Source organism: Mus caroli, chromosome 4 (assembly GCF_900094665.2).
Source record: "Mus caroli chromosome 4, CAROLI_EIJ_v1.1, whole genome shotgun sequence".
NCBI lineage: Eukaryota > Metazoa > Chordata > Mammalia > Rodentia > Muridae > Mus > Mus caroli.
Window position 1 is genome coordinate 127,449,816 of NC_034573.1, and position 12,569 is coordinate 127,462,384.

A 12,569-nucleotide genomic window follows, 5' to 3' on the forward strand; every position below is an offset into this window, starting at 1 on the left:
TTCAGAAACTCCAGAAGAGGGCGCCAGATCTCGTTGCGGATGGTTGTGAGCCACCATGTGGTTGCTGGGATTTGAACTCCAGACCTTCGGAAGAGCAGTCGGGTGCTCTTACCCACTGAGCCATCTCACCAGCCCAAAAAGGAAGTTTTAAAGGCTCTGTTGAAGGAAGGGTGGGTAGGATTGGGAGGCAATGTCCTCTCTCTAGTGTCTAACTGAACTTAATGCTGAGGTCTGTTTCAGGTGATTGTGAGGTAGCTCAGCAGGTAAAGGCTCTGGCTGCCAAGATTGATGCTAGCCCTGAGTTCGATCCCTGGGACCCACATAGTGGAAGGAGAGAGCCCGACTCTTGAAAATTGTTCTTTGACCTCCAGACAGGTAAAGTGGCAGACCATCCATGATCCTCTTCCCCCCCCCCCACACACACACACTCATAAGCACACACAGTAAAAACACTGTGTGCATACCATGTGTGCGTGTTCGTATACACATGTATATGGAGGGCGCATATCTATAGAGGCCAGAGGTCGACATGGAGTGGGTACTTCTATGGCTCTCCATAATGGTTTCCGGAAGGGTCTCTCAACTGAAGGTGGTATTCACTGGTTGACTAGACTATCTGGGTGCCAAGCCCCAGGGATCCTCCTGTCTCCATCCACGCTCCCCACCAGTGTCAGGCACTGCCATGCCTGGCTTTGCACATTTGCCCACTGGATGCTCTGTGTCCAGGCTTCCATTCTCACCCGTTACACAGCATGAGTTTTGCCCACTGAGAAAAAAAATCTCCTTTTGTTTTGTTTTGTTTTGTTGAGACAGTTTCTCCGTGTAGCCCTGGCTATCCTGGAACTTGCTCTGTAGACCAGGTAGGCTGACCTGGAACTCAGAGAAATCCACCTGCCTCTGCCTCCCAAGTACTGGGCTCAAAGGTGTGCACCACCACCGCCCGGTGTCTACATTTTTTATTCTACCTTGGAAGCCAAATAGTTTTACAGCAAATTGTAAGATCAGAAAGTCACGAAGTTGACATAAACTATAACTGCATTGTAATATTATCCACAATATATATAAAATATAAAGTCACTTCTTTCAGGTGAACTATAACACGTTTCCCCCAACTTCACATGGCCTCAATGGTTGGCACGCACTTCTCTGTTTTCAAAATAGTTCTTTCCTGGCCCTTCCCAGTCACTACACTAGCAACCTCCAACCTTCCTAATGCTGAGACCCTTAATATAGTTCCTTGTGTTGTGGTACACCCCCAACCATAAAATCATTTCTGTTGCTACTTCAAAACTGCAAATATCTACTGTTATGAATGTAATATAAATAAATCTCTGATACATGATCCCCCAAGGGACCAAGACCCACAGGTTGACAAGTGATGGCCTAGGGTTTCCCCTCCCTTATCTGTGCTCCTACAGGGGACTGAGGTGCCCATTCCCTGTCAGAAGAGTGTCCCCGATACAACTTTGGGCACCTGGCGACACCCACCACAGCCGAGCACCATGCGGCTGCCCTGAGACCCCATTTACTCCAGCCAGCCCTTGTTTCCTGTCTCCAACCCGACACACACAGTTGAGAACTCATGGCTGGCAGTGCCTCACATGCTCCTCCCCATGTGTGGCGGAGCCAGGAAAGCCAGACCCATGGGCACACATGGAAGCCAATGGCACAGCCACACAGGCTGCAGCACCCCTTGGACAGACCCCCTCTTCCCTTTGTTTTGGGTACTAGGTACAGAGAGACTGGAATAAGACAGGACAGGAGCTGCCTGCTTACTATTGAGGTGGTAGCTTTGCCTGGGGGCTTAGCTTCAAAATGGAACAGTCTCTCTCTCTCTCTCTCTCTCTCTCTCTCTCTCTCTCTCTCTCTCTCTCTCTCTCCCCTCCCCCCAGTATGGGGACTTCTCTACATGTGGGTTACTATCTCTAAGGTCGAAGCTGACATTTGGGAACACAGTCAACATGAGACTGTCCGGTCCGGTATGGGATTTCCATTGGGGTTCTTGCTAATAACTTCTGCAGCAAGGAAAGAGGAAAAAAACCATCTCCCATAACAGACGAGAAGACCATGGTGTAGCGAGGAGACATAATTAGCCCGTGCTTGCGAACAAGCAGGCGGCAAAGCTGAATCTTGACCACAGGACTTTTGATTCCAGAAATAACAGCAAGATTACTATGGTAACCCCAACCCCTCCATTTCCTCAAGTGCAAAGCAAGGCTTTGAAGTCTGATACAAGAATAGAGTCCTCCAATGCTGCCACGATTAGGGGAGACCCGCCTTGCCACCCAAGCCTGTGTGGTCTCCTTGTAATCAAGCAGTCCCCACTGCTAAACCCGGCTTCCCTGATTGGTCCTCTATCACCATGTGATGAGCACTGTCCATTCAGCTAGTGAGAACTCAGCGGATACGGTACTTGCCACCACACCTGATGACCTGAGTTTAATACCTAGAGCCCACCAGCAAGTTGTCCCCTGATCTCACACATACACTGTGACATGTGTGCACCCACGCTGTCTCACACACAAAATCAATATAAGTAAGTTTAAATGACTAGAGGGGCTGGAGAGATGGCTCAGTGGTTAAGAGCACTGGCTGCTCCTACAGAGGACCTGAGTTCGAGTCCCAGCACCCACGGCAGTTCACAACCATCTGCAACTCTAAGGACATCAAACGAACAGGTGGTGCACAGAAATATGTGCAGACAAAGCACTCGTATACATAAAATAAAATCTTCATATCTATAAAGAAAGTTAGCGGGGTGGGGTGGGGTAGCGCACACGTTTAAGCACTTGGGAGGCAGAAACAGATGGATCTCCTAATTTGAGGCTAGCCTGGTCTACAGAGTAAGTTCCAGGGCCTTGTCTCCGAAAAAACCAACCCCCATAAAAAGAGCCATTTATTAGTAGGAAGAGTCGCCGTCTGTACAGTGCTGACTCTCCTGGTCCTTTGATCGGCAGACAGAACTTAGACAGGTTTTGTGACACTTATACATATGCTTTTCTCTCATGTGTGTGTGTGGTTACCATACATGCCTTGGTTTCTTTAATGCTACTGTAAAGAAATAGTGTTTGTTTCTTTACGCTTTGACCCTATATGCTTAGCTCACTTAAACTCTAAATGTTGTGTGTGTCCATGTGGGGATTCCTTGGCATTTTCTATGTAGACAAGCACGTAATTTACTAAGAGTTTAAGTAAGGGCAGCAAGACAGTTCTGTGGGTAAAGGTGCTTGCCACCGAGGCCTGACAACCTGAGTTCGATCCCAGGGAAACACAGGATGGAAGAAGAGAACTGATACCCGAAAAGTTCCTCTGATCTCTGCACAAGCACGTGTACATGAGCAGACACACACACACACACACACACACAGAGGCACACACAACACTAAGTAAATAAGATGTAATGACTTAAAGTTTTACTTTCTCTTTTCCAGCCCTGTGACTTTTTTCCAGTCTCCCCCGCCCCTCGCCCATCTTGCTTTACTCCACTGGTCAGAACTTCTAGTGCGAGAGGGACAGAAAGGACAAAATAAACATCTCTTCCTTGTTTCTGATTGCAGGGTGAAAGAGTTCATCTTTCTGCATGGAGGTGACATTTGGAAGCGTGAGGTGGAATGGGTCTTGTGGGGGGGGTGACTCGGGGACTTTGATTTGATGCAGCAAGTTTGAGGTGTCATTGGGAAGGACAGACAGCTGCAGTAGAGACTGGCAGGTCTTGGCTAAAGGTAGAAAATTTGGGATCCAGGGTACCTGGTGGCTGTTATAACCTTGATGAGACTCGACAGAATCACCTGAGAGGGGACAGGCATAGGAGACACGGTGACAGCACTCAGAAAGCCAGGCTGAAAAGACCTTAGGGCTTTTCTTTCTTTTTTTCCTCCCTCCCTCCCTCTTCCCCCATCTCCTACCTTCTTTCTTGCTTCTAGAAAAGAACCCAAGGCCTCACATAGGCTAGGCTACTACTCTGGCCCCCAAAAGAATTTTTTACGTTGGCAGAATGGCAAAAGCCTTATGCCAAAACCGTACAGAAAGCCTAGAGAGATGGCTCAGCGGTTAAGAGCACTGGCTGTCCTTCCAGAGGTCCTGAGTTCAATTCCCAGCAACCACATGGTGGCTCACAACCATCTGGAATGGGGTCTGATTCACTCTTCTGAGGTGCAGGAAGCACTCATATACATCATATACATTAAATAAACAAACAAACATCCTTACAGAAACCATTGTGGATAAACGCGCAAATTCTCCGTAAGACTTAATTCGCTACCCAGCAAGCTCTTGCCCACAGTAAGGATCATGTCAGTAACATGACGTTCAGTCTATGGTTGTGATGTATCAGTCCTAGCAAAAGTAGCTGTCAAACGTGCAACGTGGACAGAGCTTGAGGAAGGACCACAAAGGATCAAACACTGTGGGGCGATGCAGGGCACAGGGACGGGAAAGGCAAGGGGTGAAAAGTGAGGTGTGACACATGTGGCCTGAGAAATGGAATTCAGTCCACTCTCTCTGCACCTAGCACCCAAAACAAAGGAATAAGGAGGGGGCCTACTAAGAGGGCTCCAGCAGCCTGCATGGTTTGTCTGAGGGTCCTGGGTCTCTGGAAACTGAAGACCCAGACTGTGAAAGTCTTGCACCCTGAGCCTAGAGCCTACAATAGATGCTCAGGCTGGGATGCTGAGCTCTGGCCTCAGGGCCCTGCACTGAGAGGGCCTAACTGGGAGATAAATCTGTGAGGCACTGGGAGAGGGGAAAATCCTTCAGCCTACTGCCTCTGCTCAGACTCCTCCCTTCCCCCCACCCCAGAGGCTTCAGGCAGCTCGGGTGAGAGGCTCTGGTGGGCCCAGTCTGGGGGAGTCCTGGCTTCCCACCACCCATTGTTGGAGTGGATGCTAGTTCACAGTCCCCTCCCACTGCCTAGCCTGGCCTCTCTGCCAGGCTCCCAGCTACGTGAGCTGATTATTTAGGACAAGAACGCAATGGTTCCAGCTGGGCTGTGGCTGTGGGTGAGGGAACAGCTACTTGGCAGGCCAGAAGAGAGGCTTCGAGGCTGGGCCTGGGCCTTGACAATGGCATTGAGGCAGCGGCTCCAGAGTTTGGGAGAATGCCAGTCTCCGCTGGCGTCAATAGAGTCAGGACAATCTGAAAGACAGGACCGAAGATGCCCGTGACCGGGCACTCTGTCATGTCCACCTGGGAATCCACACGCCCCCCCCCCACCCCCCAGTCACAGGTTCTCCTGACCTCACAAGACAGTTCAGAGAACTGAGCTGGGGTCCAGCTAGCTGGCCAGCACTTACATACCCAGACAGGCTCCGCCTGCTTCTCCAGGGAGGGGATGGCTCTCTTCTGGCCTCAGTTTCCCCACCAGAGACAAGAGAGAGACTAGTGCCCATCTTCTTTCTGTCCTACATGAACAGTCATTTGGGGGCAGGGCGCTTGGAAGGGGCAGAGGTTAGGGTCTCCTACCTGAGTGGCCTGGCCAGGCGACAGGTGAAAAAACAGAGCAGGCCCAGGGCCAGCACGAACAGAAGGAAGCTACCAACCGCTGTGACCACCAAGTCCAGAGTGGGCGACAGGAGGGCCATCTTGGAGTGAAGAGAGCCTTCAGATGTTATTGTCACACAAACCCGCTAGCTCTGCAGCCTGGGGTCAGTGGCTGTGACCTGGGCCTTACTCCTGAGTTAATCTCCTGGGATTAGGCAGGAAGGATGAGTTCCCCTCCCCCACCCCAGTCCCGGGAGAGGTTTGGGGGGGAGGGCTGCCTGACGCTGTTCATTCAACTTTGTCCTTTCACTCCTCCCTCCAGAACATTTGCTGAGCACCTGCTATAAACCCAACTCCGTTCTAGGTTCTAGAGAGATGACTGACCAGTCAGTGTAGACAAAGCACCTACCATGTGCCAGGCACTTGGTGAGGTAAAAGCTAAAAGGGCCAGAGGTAGGGCTCACATGCCTAGAATGCAGAAAGCTCTGGGCTCCATCAACATCACAGCATAAGTCAGGCGTGATGGCATTTGCCTGCCATTCCAGTACTTGGGAGCTGAAGGCAGAAGGGTCCAGGAGTTCAAGGTCATCCTGAGCTACTGTGTTGTCAACAGACTCCAGAATCACCCAGGAGACTGGACTTTGAATGTGCCCGTGGGGGATTATTATGATTAAACTTAATTTCAGAGATCTGGCGACAGCATTCCCAGGCCAGAGTACTGGGTAAGAAGGAGAAAGAACTTCTTGCCTGGGGGTTCAATGTAATTGGCTGCTTCCAGCTCCCTGCGGTCTTCACTTCCCCACCTTAAAGCTCTGTGCTTGGAACCATGAGCCAAAATGAACCCTTTGTTTGTTTGTTTTCTGAGACAGGGTTTCTCTGTGTAGCCCTGGATGACCTGGAACTCACTCTGTAGACCAGGCTGTCCTCGAACTCAGAGATTCACCTGCCTCTGCCTCCAGAGTGCTGGGATCGGCTGTGTGTGCTACCACTGCCCAGCTCAACGCTTCCTTTCTTGAGTTGCGTTTGTGGAGATATTTTATCACAGCAACAGCAAAAGAAGCGAAGACTGCTACACAGCGAGGCAGCCTGGACTACGTGAGGCCCTCTCTCAGAAACCCCCAAGTTAGAAAATTAATAATCAATAAAGTTCAGAAAGGAAGGAAGCTCGGATGATGCCTGACACCAGCTGTTGCCACCTTTACCCCATCCACAAGCCAGGGAGACATCTAGAACAAAGTACCTACTATGTGGCCAACACCATGTGAACCAGGTATTAGCGCCTCCATTGGTAGACAAGGAAACAGGTACAGCGGTAGGGATGGAATTTCAGCCTAGGGACCAGAATAGCACCAGACTAGTCAGGCTCAAAGCTGGCAGTCACCTGGGAATCCCTCAGGCTGGAGGCAGCCTATCTGAGGGCCTGCCGGTCTCCTATCTAGCCTCTTATGGTATCTTGTACTGTCAGCAAAGTGAAAATGGTCCCATCTCACAGACGGAAAAATGGAGACTCTCAGTCCCCATGTGCACATGTTGAGCGTGCGTACACACACACACACACACACACACACACACACACTACATAAATAAAAAATGTAATGAACATTTAAAAGAGTCAGAGAGGTCCTTGCTCTGCCTCCCCTTACTGTTGGGGGCTGTGTATTGGCTTCCAGACAATTCCACTAGACTCTTCCCTGGAACCTAGCAACAGCTTACATCATCACCTGCTGCCAGGTGCGAGCCAACCTGGCATATGAGAGGGACTGCTGATATCCCCTACCCCCTTGCCATCTCTGTCCTTCCCTTTTCCAGACCCCCCTCCCTTTCCTTCTCCTGCAATAAATCTTTATTCTAGGCTTGTCAGCGGGTGTGATTCCTGGGGGGTGGAGGGGACAACGACATCTTGGCAGGGCCTTCTGAGGTGCTCCCCCACCTCCTGCTGCAATATCTCACGTTACACAGCATAACGTTGTGAGCACTTAGCGGACAGGATTAAAGGGACACTGGGGAAGATGGGTTTACTGGAGAGATGGCCAACCTCAAGTTGAAATAGACGGGATAGATACAGTAACACACCCCTATTGTCCCAGCATTCAGGAAGTTAGTGACTCTAGCCACCTTCCAGGCCCCCAGGAAGAACAGAAGTGCAGCTAGAGACAGCTCCCTTGTCAGCTGGCTCAGAGCTCTCTCTGAGGCTAAGGCTGGAGAAAACCTAGCAGAGACAGTAGCTTACAGCCACTGTGCCAAGCAGTTCTGCGGAAGGCCATGGCTTTAGCTGCAGTGCCTGGGAGGGGATCTGGACCTGTCTCACATCCAAGCCAAGTGTCTTTGATAGTCCTTTTCGGCCAGGGCATTATTCAGTCACTGGCGGAAGTTATTTAGGGTCACGCGCTGTGAAGGGCTGGGGAAAGGACGTGGGCTGTGGTCAGATCCCAAAGGAGCGTCTGTAGATGAAGGTTAAGCCAGACACTGGAGGGACAGAACATTCTTCAGGTCTCCAGGAGCTGACATCCCTTCTTGGTAGGAAACGGACATAGGAGCACAAGGTTGAGAGAGGGCATTGAGTCTTTAGGCCTCAGAGAGAACACCAACCATCTGGGAACACCCTCAGCCTCAGTACAGCTGTAGACTGCCCTCCCTGTTCTGGAAAGTTCTCTGAAGTCCACCCAAAGACTCTTCTTGTTCCCTCCGCACTTTCCCCTCAGCTCCCCTGCCAGCTTTCCTCACCCCAGCCCCAGCCAGGCATCACCTCCAAACATGGCATGAATGTCTCTGCCCTTGGGCAGTCTGTGGCTGGAGAGGCCGGGGCAGAAGCCAGGAAAGGTCTGCCAGGCCAACAGTGGGTGTTGGAAGAGGCAGTCCGACAGCCCGAGGGCAACACCGGGCCAGGCTGCAGGGGTGAACCTTGTCTCTGCCCCTCAGGCTAGATAACCTGGGGTGAGAAATCTCACCCCTTCTGTGCCGGGCCACTCCCTTGTGGAGTTGAGAGTCTGAGAGAGACTCGGGGTTGCCATAAAGATTCCGGCCATTTTATCTGTAGCAAAGGCTCAACCTGAACGTGGGGCAGGCAGGTGTGAGGGGTTGTAGGGCAGTAGCAGCAAGGAATGTAGGGAAGTGGGAAGGGAGAATGAAGGAGATAGAGAAGAGCTGGGTAGACACACAGACACAGACACAGACACACACACACACACAGCTTGCCCACGTACCTGCTCAACGTTCAGCATCTGGATCGAGGCAGGTCACAGGTCCCTGTCCCCTATGTCCCCTATCCCATCTCATTCTCACTGGGTTCTTCTCACAAGCCCCAGGCAGTGTGAGGCTCTTGCCTGTTTTAGAGAACAGACTAGAGTAATCTAAAAGGTCACCAGGGAGCCTGGCAGTGTAGCTACGTTAGAGGAGCAGCCAGGATGATGGGAAGCCGAGAGACAGGATGTGAGGAATTTCAGTCAGGGGCAATGGCCAAGCAAGCAGAGAGCAGTTGTCTGACGACAGAGCAGCCTGGAGCAGCCCCAAAAGAGCCAAAGCAGGAGCTGGCTTGTGTCTTCACTCACCCTTGTCACCAGTCAGGGCGAGGCTGCCAGAGCTGGAAATCAGAAGGCACTGGGCATGAGGTCTGGGGCTATCGGAGGCTCACTCACTGGGACACCAGACAGCCTCATGGGCTGGAGCCTAAGCCTAGGACCTCAGTGGGAGGAGAGACGGGGCCAGGAGGGAGGTGGAAGGCCCAGGGCATCACTTTATAGGTACACAGGCTTCCTTCCACCCATGGAGAGCACACATCCTGCCTATGGGCTGGAAGCTGAGCATGGGAGGGAGAGGTTGAATGGGGCCATGCATCACTGAGGGGTGTTTCAGTCCCCTGCTCCTTCCTGTGCTATACCCAGTCTCTGTCCCACTCCCTCGCCTCCCCACCCCCCACCAGGAAACGCAGCAGTCCCATCCTAACATCAAAAACTGAAAGGCACAGAGAGGGTTCACGACCTTCCAGAGTCACACAGCACCCTGACGCATCTTCTTCCCATGGGAGGCGATGGTTAGAGGCCTAAGGTGACAGTCTGCAAGGCTGGGTGGCGATGCTGGTGTTTAGAAACTGTGCATTAAGGACATTGACTGAGGAGAACATGTCAACCATAGCATTAGAAGACATTCCTTCCTCACCCTGCCCCGAACTTACAGGGTCTGGCTTGGGAACCCGTGGCTAGCCCAGAGAGAGCTTTGCAGGCGGAGTGTGTCAGAGCATGCATGTCTTTTATCCCGGGACTTGGAGGCAGAGGCAGGTTGATCTCTCTGATTTCAAAGCTATCCTGGTCTACATAATGACTTCTAGGCTAGCCAGGGCTACTTTTACCTTTATTAACTCATTTAATCCTACAATACCCTGCAGGATAAACACTCCAGCTTTTCCCATTCCACAGATGGGAAAACTGAGCACAGAGAGGTTAAGTAGGCTTGCCCAGAGTCAAGCAGCAAGTCACCCCGTCAGAATTCAGTCTTCCAGGTGGGTGTTTTCGGCTTTTGGAAGTCCTCCTCTCAGGATGCCGGTGTAACCTCCGACAGGAGCACCCTGACTGACTGGAACTGTTCGGCACATCACATACGCAATAGGTCCCGGACGATACCATGACTCAGGATCCTTGCCTCCCAAATCTTAGTTTTGGAGTGCTTCCCTTGGATTCCTTGGGGAGGGGCTCCCTTACCCCAGAGAGAGATGAGGTCTGCCCAAGGTCACACGCTGGGAAGTGGGTAGAGTCACTTCTTGGATAGGCTGGGTTTAGGCCACTGACCCAGCACCTATAGCCAGCTGGGCTGTGGAAATCCTTGTGGGACTCGGGCAGGATATTGACCCTAGATACACCCTACTTCTCCCACTTCAGCCCATCCTCCTAGGACTCTGAGACACCCTCCCCACCCCCAGCTCTGTCCTGGCTGTGTTCCCCCTGGGAGGACCTGGTTAGTCCTGAGACAACCCTGGGGAGGAGGCTGAGGCGGCCCTGGCTATGGAAACTGGCCTTGAACTTGTAACGCGCTGGGTGGGCCCTGACACAAGCAGAGTCCCAGCTGGCACACGCAGGGAGCGCGCAGATGCTGGTAGCTGGCAGCAGGGCCTCCACAGCATCCTTCCCACATTCCGATCGAGCTTGTGACCAGCTGTCGGGCTCCCAGCAGCTGGGGTGTGTGAGGCTCTTAGTAGTGGGGGCGAGAGAGGCAGGAACATGGGCTGGTAATGAGCTAATCGAGACGGGCGTGGTGTCTTAGGTCGGCCCCAGTGCTTGCTATCTCTCCAGTCAGTTCAAAGCCAACCTGGATTACATGAGCTCCTGACTCAAAAACTGAAACCCACGGTGGTGTGCTAGGCCAATGGTCACAATGTGCCTTGACATTGTGCCTTAGAATGGGAATTCAACAGGACAAGGGACGATGAGAGAAACCACCATCACCCTTCGTGGCAGAAGCAGGAAGTCAGCCAGCAGAGTTCTGATTGGTGGATGCTCTCCTTGCTCCCAGGGCACAGGGCAAGGCCACACAGCAACTAATAGGGTGAGGAGGATGTCTCCACAGGGCACCTACTATGTGCTAGAAGCACAGGGCACCTACTACGTGCTAGAAGTTTTCTGTGCTATCTCCCAAGGATCCAATGTGGGCAGAACTCTCAGGACCAAGAGCACAGGAGCTCATGGCTCATACTGCAAGGTGTGGGAGAGCCAGTAGCCACCCAAGCCTGGTGGACTCCTCATGCGATGCCTTTGCCACCCTAGCATCTAGCAGGACTGCCTCCACATGGACTGGGGCTGTGACACGGGGTCCCCATGACCACTGAGTTCCCTGGTTCAGCCTGGGCTGGGGGGTCTGGCAGAAAGCACATTTCGCAGGCTCCCCTCCAGCTCCTCCTGCCTTGAATATTACCTGTGTTCTGGGGATTGGGGGGACTATCCCACCTAAGAGTCTGATAGCACTCCCAGACTTCCCTCCCACCCTGGTCCACTCCTCTGTGATTACCATTCTGCAGAGAGAGGGAGCCATGGGGGCTGTCCCAGGCTGCCCTCCCTACCCCTTGTAACAGGGATGATCACTCCACGAAGCTTCCAATGTCAGCTTCTGAGACAGGACCTCTTTAGTGTTCTCTGTTGCCACCACGGTGACATGGTGACACCTGCTGTCATATCTGGCTACCCTGAGTCCATTCCCCTTCCCAACAGGGGAAGCCCTCCTCCTTTCAGCAGCTGCAGGTCGGGTGACTGGCAGAGGCTGGGACAGTTTCCATCTGGATACCAGAGCACTGTGGATGTGAAGTGAGGAAGCCCCAGAGGGGAACACGGCCTGGGTGATGGACTAGAAACCTACAGAAAAACCCATGAGTAGGACGCTGGATCTAGACCCTGGCGGCAGGCACGCCTGAAGCTCACCTCTGAGTGGGAGCCAATACATTCTCCTATTGTTTGCTTTGGTTTGTTCTGTTGCTTGGAGCCCAGACTCTGCCCTCAGAACTGCAGTCCAAAGGGTTTCCCTCAGCTCTCACACTGTAAACAATCGCACCGGGTCGGTCATGCTCAGGGAAGAAACGGGACAAACTAGTCAAACGTGGGTGGACACACTGTGTGTGAATTCACACATGTGGAATCCGTGGCTGTGCATGGAGGTGCGAGTCTGTGACCCCAGGTTCTCTGGAAGCAGAGGCAGGAGGATTGCTCAAGTTCAAGGCTAGCATGGGCTTCAAAGCAAGTTCCAGGCCAGCCAGGGCTATATAATAAGACCATGTCAGAAAAGAAAGACAGATGGATGGAAGGGAGGAAGGAAGGATGTATGTATAGAAGGAAGAAAGCAGGCAGGCAAGGAGGTGGGGGAGGGGAGGGGGAAAGAATTAGAGGAAATTCCTGAATTCCTGGGTAGGATTGCCTAGAATAGAGACACACACCTTCCCACGGGTTGGTATGGGCTCCAGTTAACATTAGTATTAACAGGCCCGGTGCCTGAAAGTGTCCTTGTCTGCCCACTGGGTCCTTCAGTCAAGTGGTCAGTCAGTCCCTGGGAAGTCACCAGTACAGAACTGTAAGAAATCCATCTCAGAGGAGAAGTCAGATGCACAGGAGTGACAT

The 12,569-nt window shown here is 52.3% G+C and overlaps 1 protein-coding gene across 7 annotated transcripts in view; it reads right to left on the reverse strand.

Annotated features, from left to right (window-relative positions):
- Alpl (alkaline phosphatase, biomineralization associated) overlaps positions 1 to 12,569 on the reverse strand; it is a 53,877-nt gene that overhangs the window by 18,968 nt on the left and 22,340 nt on the right. The window contains exon 1 of one of the 7 annotated variants that reach the window (XM_021160335.2): positions 9,027 to 9,109. The exons of 4 other annotated variants lie outside the window; for them this stretch is intronic. The gene's annotated coding sequence lies outside the window, so the exon portion shown is untranslated. Of the gene's footprint in view, positions 1 to 5,460; positions 5,624 to 8,681; positions 8,912 to 9,026; positions 9,110 to 12,569 lie in introns of those variants that run through there. 2 more of the 7 variants (XM_021160333.2, XM_021160337.2) reach the window with 2 other exon arrangements.